The 7,757-nt window shown below is 49.6% G+C and overlaps 1 long non-coding RNA gene across 1 annotated transcript; it reads left to right on the top strand.

Moving 5' to 3' along the window:
- The first annotated feature begins 1,424 nt into the window (after window positions 1-1,424).
- LOC144138824 (uncharacterized) lies at window positions 1,425-7,302 on the top strand. Its single transcript, XR_013315978.1, has 3 exons — window positions 1,425-2,266; window positions 3,315-3,434; window positions 4,904-7,302. It is a non-coding gene; the product is annotated as an uncharacterized LOC144138824 (long non-coding RNA).
- The last annotated feature ends 455 nt before the right edge of the window (window positions 7,303-7,757 follow it).

Genomic DNA, 7,757 nt, shown 5'->3' with positions numbered 1-7,757 from the left:
TTGGCTTCCGTACGGCAACATTTTCTGCATATGCCTCGGGCGATCGCTTTTCCGCGAGCATACGCGTGACTTATCGCGACGCAGTCGCACGCATACGTGGGCTCTAACGTTTTTACCGCTCTACCTACTCGTGCACGCCCCCGTGTGCCAACGTGTTTTCAAATAAATTGGAATGAAAACTTAGGGAGGCAGCAATGCGCCACCATCAGCTTCGCAGTCACCAGTCGCGGTCGCACACTGGATGCCTTGTCGGTTGTTCGTACGAGGGATAAAAAACAGGCGCGCTCTTGTTTTTTATTTAAATCGCGGCAATCACTGACATCACTGAGATTTTCTTCAGACTCCAATTCCAGAGAAAATCTGCTGTTGCAGTGACCAACCCGTTCCGCTGGTGCCGTGTAGATTCAATGCGCAAGTCTTGACGCAGAAAAATTACTAGGACCCAGATTTCGGAAGTGTAGTGGACGCGCATTTCACGGCGCGCTGAAGGTGCGTTTCTCACGCTCGCTCGGGCGGCGGTTCGCGTTACCGGACCCGCCGGATGTGTGACGCGTGAGCTATCGTGTTCCACGCCTGCGCCGCCGCGCCATCGGGGACCGGGGGGTTTATTTCTCTTCGCTTAATAAGGCACTTGAGTTCCAGCAACCGGTCGGTGTGGTCGCTTTCATCGTCGCTCGTCAGCCGACGAGACATGGTGTCAGAAGTGGGATAAAGTTAGCGACACATCGATCAATTATTAATAGCAATCAGTCTAACGTGCGTAGCATGCAAAACACGCTATGGCGGATGGAGATCCTTCTATCCAGTTCAGCGACACCGGGCTTCAACCGCCACCGAAATTCGATTTTGGGAACCCAAGCTCTTGGAAAAAATGGGTCTACCAGTTCGACGACTATTGCTATGCATCTGGGCTCTACCAAGCGCCGGGAGATGTACATGTCAGAACGCTTCTTTACGACATGGGCTCCCAAGACGCCTGCCGCGTTCTCGACACTCTAGCATTGTCCAGCGAAGACTGGAGCTCGCTAGAAGAAGTTCACCGATCACTTCACCCACCCGGTCAACGAGGTCTACGAAAGTGTCCGCTTCCACTGTCGAACCCAGGGCGAAGGCGAGACCGTAGATGAGTTCTACACTGCGCTGCGTACACTTGTCAAAAAGTGCAACTACGCCTCAGCGGAAGTGGAAGAACGACTCGTTCGAGACAGGTTCGTCGTGGGTCTCCGGGACTCTAACCTTGTGGACAAACTGTGCCGAACACAAAAGCTTACCCTTGAAGAAGCAAGACTACAGGCTCGCATCAACGAAGATGCCGTGAAAGCCCGTGCAGCAGTGCTCCAAAAAGAGCCGAACACTGCTCGCGTTGTGGCCGAGGCCAAAGTTCAAAAGCACTTCCAAAAGCCGCGACATGGCTCAGATTCTCAAGGGAGCTCCACCACGAGCTGCAGATACTGCGGTCGACCAACGCATCCTCGAGCAGATTGCCCAGCTAGGCAAGCCAAGTGCAAAGGGTGTAATCGGATTGGACACTTCGAAGCAGTCTGCGAAAAGAAAAGCAAGAAGAACATGGGAGCTCTCACACTGCACTCCGTAGCAGCCATCACCAGAGCCAAGTTCGTAAAAGTGGCCGTCAACGGACTACGCTAACTTCAAGGTTGACTCGGGTGCGGAGGCAACAGTGGTACCGGACTCGTTTCCAGGCATACCGAAACAGCTGCAAAAGCCAGAAGGTGAGCTTACGGGCCCAGGAAATTACTCCCTCACCGTTCTCGGAACATTCCAAGCGAAACTGAGCTGGAAAGGCAGGTCTACAGTGCAAACAGTGTATGTTGTGCCTTCGCAAGATCCGCCGCTTCTTGGATTCCCTGCGATACAGGCTCTCGGAGTTATACGGTTCGTGGACAGTGTAACGGATTCTACCGTCACTTTGAAGGACAGTCTCTTCGATGGCTTGGGCGAGCTGCAAGACGAATACGTGATACGTCTCCAACCAGGCGCCAAACCGTTCTCACTCAGCGTGCCGAGAAGAGTACCGATTCCGCTTCACAAACCAGTTCGAGAGGAGCTCACCAAGCTCGAATCCCAGGGAGTCATCCAACGGGTGGACCGTCCCACACCATGGTGTTTCGGTATGGTGGCTGTTCCAAAAGCAGGAGGAGGCTACCGAATATGCGTTGACCTCACCCGACTCAACGAAGTCGTGCTTCGGGAGCGTCACATACTACCCTCAGTCGAGAACATCCTGGGACGCCTCGGATCAGCAAAGGTATTCTCTAAGCTCGATGCTACCGCTAGCTTTCACCAGGTGAAGCTTTCAGAAGAAAGTCAAGAACTCACTACGTTCATAACACCAATGGGAAGATTCTGTTTCCAAAGGCTACCTTTTGGAATCTGCTCAGCGCCAGAATATTTTGAGCGACAGATGAGCAGAATTCTGGAAGGCCTTGAAGGAGTTGTGAGCATGATTGACGACATTCTTGTCTTCGGAGCACCGCAGCAAGAGCATGACCAACGTCTCAAGCAGATGTTATAGCGCTTGGAAGAAGCGGGAATCAAGCTGAACCACAAAAAATGCACGTTCTCTGCAAACCAAGTCAAGTTTCTTGTAGTCGTGGTTAGCGCACAAGGAATCAGTCCCGATCCAGAAAAGGTCGAGGCCTTGGCGGAGTAACGCTAGTTCCATCTTTGGCTCGTTCCTTTTAACTGCGCTATTTTTACTGTGCACCTTAAAACACCCGGTTATTCCTCCCTCCCCCTCTGTGCTTTTACTACATAGCTGCATTTATTACATGGAATGGCGAGTTGATTTTTAAGCAATGCCTTGGGCACACATGGTATCTAGCAGGTTAATTTATGCACCATTCTTTTTTTAAGCAACCAACCTTCCCAACCGGCAAGCAGACTATTCATATGCTTGCAGGCTCTGTTTTCACCATCCTTGCATCTGCACATATGTATATTTGTTAAACGTTGCCTGCATCTAGTCCAGACTTCATATTTAAAAAGTGGCAACTGGCCACAGTTGCCGCTTTCTAATGGAGGCGAAAAGCAGAAATGCCCATGTTCGAGATTTTGGCACACGTTAAAACATCCCCAAGTGGTCAAAATTAACCTTAGTCCCTCACTACGGTGTGCCTCATCGCCTGTGTAGTGTCAGTGTGTTAAACCTCATAGTCAATCAAAGTGTTCGTACAAACCTTCTACAAAGCAAGCACAAGCCGTTTTCAACTTTATGTGGTCACTGGTGAACTCACTGTTGTAAAACTGTGCATCGCAGCATGTTTAAGTTCACATGTTACTACTCACTCTTGCAGGTCTGAAGCATGAGATCAACCACTGGCTCTCAACAGCCACTCCCCCAGTCCGGCGAAGTCAACAAAAAGCCATCCAGCCACCACTAGGCACACAAGGCTGCAGAAAAAACTTGGCATAGCGTATGCATGTTTCTGGCCTATTTTTGCTTCTCTTAAGAAGGTAAAGTTTATGCAGCCTGTGTTGCTTTTCAGTTTCAGTTGTACAACTTTTTTTTCATGTTGATTATGCATTTTCGTGTTGAAACGTATAAAAATGTGCAGTGCCAAAGGGACACTGCACCTCCAAGGCAAACTTCATTTTAGATTTTTTTATCCTTCACCTCCGTAAATGCTGGTATCATTACAGGAGTACTTGTCGAACGTTTTGATGTGTGGGTGTTTGCGTCTGTCCCGAATGCAAGATGGTGTGCCACGGTGCCTTAAAGGGGCTGGACCTACCCCACTTCTGATAGTGATGAAAAGCATGTCATAGTCTTCACATAAGCCATATGATGGCCAATTCTTTAAATACGTGTGAACATCCACTGCCTGACCACTCTTTACGTCCCAACTTTCAGCCTCTCATCAGTGCTAGTAAACATCCTACGCGAGGCTGACCCCTTTGCTAAGCTGCACAGAAAAAAGGTCAACCCAACAGCTCAGCCATTATCAGCAGCTGACAATCCTTGTGAATCCTCAGGTGCTGTCAAGTGCACAAATAACTCCGCCATGTGCTCACCTTTGTGAGAGAGAAACGAGCCAAGAATGCCCCAGCAACACATCAGTGATGGCCTCCCAGATGGCCGATAGGATTCTCCAGGTACAGCACGAAGGGGTTTTGAACCCCCTCCCCCAAACATTTTACTATGCTGCACATAAGCAAGTGCTAGCATTCATTTTGGCAAGGCTCCTTCCATTCTCCCATACCTCCATACACCCCCAACCCCTAAAAGTATTTCTGGCTGTACCAACAGTTGATGGACTGTGAAGAATGAGCACCCTGAAAAGAACTAAAGGATTTGGAGGTTGTCAGGTGACACACTGTTGAGTCGAGTTGATACGTGCAGCATACCACGGTAGCAATGCACCAAGCATGTGTGATCCTGCATTCAAGGCCAGTGCACTGCAGGCGTATTAGTAACTGCACTTGCATTGGGTCAAATTAAACTACGCAGCTGTTGAGAAAAACAATGGGGTGTACTCACGGGAGCAAAACTCTAGATTGATGCAAGCAGCAGCTGAAAGGCATTACATGCTGCCACATGAATAAGTGCCTCCTGCCAAGAAGACACTGGCTGTACGGCCTAGTTTAACAGTACGATGTTCATTTCGTGCTTGTTGCTTTGGCTACATGTGGCTTCGGCCTTGTTGAAGCGTTTTAGCGATTAGCGGTCAGTAATGCATTGAACGTTTTTTTCTTGACCTCTGATTGGGAACTTAAGCACGCGACAGGCTTCATTAAAATCAAGTCCTAGCACTTCGGGATTTACACTCTATGCGCAGATTGTGACTATTCGTGAAGGACGTGGACAATAGAAAGGAGCAGTAAAAAATTCTTTAGGGCCTCATCTGGGGAGAGTGACCATTTGGGCTCCTTTCCTTGGTTGCAGCAAAGCCAAGGGAATGCGAGCTGTGGACCGGCGACCAAGGACAACTCCACCCGGAGCTGGGATTATGTTCGCTGGACGTTGCGTCGTCGGCTGTCGAGCACTGAGGGCCAAAACCATCGAGGACAGGCGGCCATATCCATGCCAACAGAATCAACCTAAACAACAAGGTGAGCTGGGCAGCTACGGTCTCACACGGCAAACACACTCAGAGACACATGGTCCCCCAGAGTCAATACACTCACGGCAGACATTCCGATTCATGCTCAGAAATTAACAAAATCCATCACATGCTTCAGTCCATTATCGTTGGAAAAAAAAAAGTTCTAAAAGCAGCCCTAACTGAACTTAAGGGAGTCGACACCACTGTCAACCCCGCCTCTTCCAAAACGTCAGACCAGCATCTCAGGCCATCGTTGACTCCAGCCACAGCAGGTTACCGACCTTGGGGTCCTCAGAAATTGGGTCCGCTGATGCAATGGACAATTCTCCATCTGGCTCTGCTCAGTTAAAACACTGGGACAAGAAAATTGGCCTTGGCAAACCCCCCTTGCTTCGGGGTCGGATGATTAGTACGTTACGGAAGGTGTGCTTCAAAATTTTGGAGAACAGATCATGGAAACCCTCGTGCGACATTCAAAGCCATGTTAGTGCAATTTGAAGATAAGATTGGTGCTGAAATCACCGGTCTCAACATTTGCATCACCGGTTCTTTGAGGACGCTGCGTGAAGGGGAATGGGCCCCATAAAATCGACTGCACGTGCGTCTGGCCTCCGTCAGCGGACAGTTCCAAAGTGCTCACCAATCGTCTAAAGGCACATTCCCACTGGCGACTTGGCACATTGCGTGACGTCGCAAGTGATGAGCCAGGCATCGCTTTTTCTCGCTTTGCGAGGGAGGACAAGATCGCTCTAGGACTGAATCCCCTCGTTGCGCCTCGGCAATGCAAAACCAGATAGCCAATCATGGCTAAGGAGTCAGCTGACGTAGCTGCAAAGGAAAGATTTGTTTACATCCAGCAATGCAAACAATGGTGAGCCGCTGCTGCCGCACAGGGCTGACTGTGCCTGTCGGGTCAGGGGTCAGGCCGGCAAGGAATTTTTCATGCGCTTCAGTTCTTTGGTCAGTGACTTCAGGGTATGTGTGTACTAATGAACAAACAGTGTAGAACTCATCAGTGTGGAAAGTCTTTTCAAATGGCAAACACGGTGTAGAACTTGGAGCGTTCGGAGGCGTCAAAACTTCTGCGTCTGTGAAAAGAAGTGAAATTTGCCGGCCGGGATGCGAGTATTGTTGCATCGAATTAATTACTAAATGCAAAACATGGCTGACCGGCACGTTTCTCCTAAACGTATGGAGCCCTTCTCGCAACACCTCCAAATTGACCAAGCTTTTTTAGAAAACTCTTGAAATTTTCCATTTCGACACATTACTCATTGTCGGTGATTTTAATGCACATCACACTAAGTGGGGATTGCAAGCATGACACCATTAAAAAGCGAAAACCTTTGGCTTGATGCCCAACAAGAAGGCCTCACCCTTACCACTGACCATACGAATCCCGAACACACGTAAAGGAAGACCACTTTACGCAACACATAAGAGAATCTCGGCAGCAACCACCCGGCAACATCAAACGAAGGTCTGGTAGGCCCGCTTATCCTCATTTACTGAGATGCATTTCAAGGGCTCTGAGTGGTGCAGCGGGATTCCTCACACTCGGTGATTGGTCCACATATCTGAGAAATAACTAACATCAAGGCAAAGGCGGATCAACTGGGCCGAGATGCTGAGCAGGCAACTAATTATACATTTGAAGCAGGGAACCAATGCCAGGTTGACTTGCAGCTTCCCCACATGTGGGAGGCCAAGAGTGGTTTGCAACAGCAGCTCCGCAAGAACAAAGTCAGTTGCAACGTGTTTTGTCGCCTGGATTGGCTTGACCAACACATTGAAGAATACTCAGTTATTGCGACAAAATTGGCATGCAGCTTGCGATTGCACCGTGAGAAGCAACTACCCAAGACATGAAACGTCGTCTGATGCTTAATCGATCTCGGTAAGAGCCAAGCCATACATTGATGCAACCTAATGGGGAATTCCATTGAGAGAACAGGAGCAGTGGCATCGTGCAGTGAGGAGTAGGTGACAGAACACTTGGGGGCACGCGGGAGCAGGGCCACTGCACCTGCCATGAGTGCGGCACGCACCCGGAAAGCAGGTGGGAGAGGAAAAAACGACGAGGGGAAAACACGGTCCCGACTGGCTGTATGGGCATACATGATAGCATTTATCAGGTTAAATAAGGGCGATCCGGCTACATTACTTGCAGTAGCAGCAATATGAGGCCTGTCTGCAAGATTGGCGAGTGAGGAACAGGCGGTATCACTACGAAGGCATCTCAAATACGACAAAAACCAGTAACAGAGGCTATTTTGCTCATATGCACCATCTCTCAGGGTGAAGTAGAGGTTAAACTGCCGGCTACTTGTTCTTGTAGTCGTTCGTGCGAATCTCCCCGGTGCCGTTCGTTTTTTTTTTTTTTTCTGTCTCTCTCTCTCTCTCTCTTCAGCCTTTAGCGTTTTTGAGAACTGAGAACGAATATTTCAGTAGAAGAAACACCCCCGCCCCACGCAGAATCGTTAAATGATGTACAACCAAAGTGGGAAGCTCCTTCACTGGGTCTGTTTACTGAACAGCACCGTTGATTCTGGGCATGGAGTTCAGTGAGAGTAAAGCCCCTCCTATGGGCAGGGCCGCGGCGGAGGGGCTTTAATTTAGAGCAGCCCAGCGGCAGTGCGGCGGCGCGCGCCATGTCGTCGCTCCATGTACCGTAATTACCCGATTCTAACGCGC

Source organism: Haemaphysalis longicornis, unplaced genomic scaffold (genome assembly GCF_048455015.1).
Source record: "Haemaphysalis longicornis isolate Haplotype H1 unplaced genomic scaffold, Haemaphysalis longicornis Haplotype H1 scaffold_5, whole genome shotgun sequence".
NCBI classification, from domain to species: domain Eukaryota; kingdom Metazoa; phylum Arthropoda; class Arachnida; order Ixodida; family Ixodidae; genus Haemaphysalis; species Haemaphysalis longicornis.
This window is presented reverse-complemented; position numbering and strand designations above follow the sequence as displayed.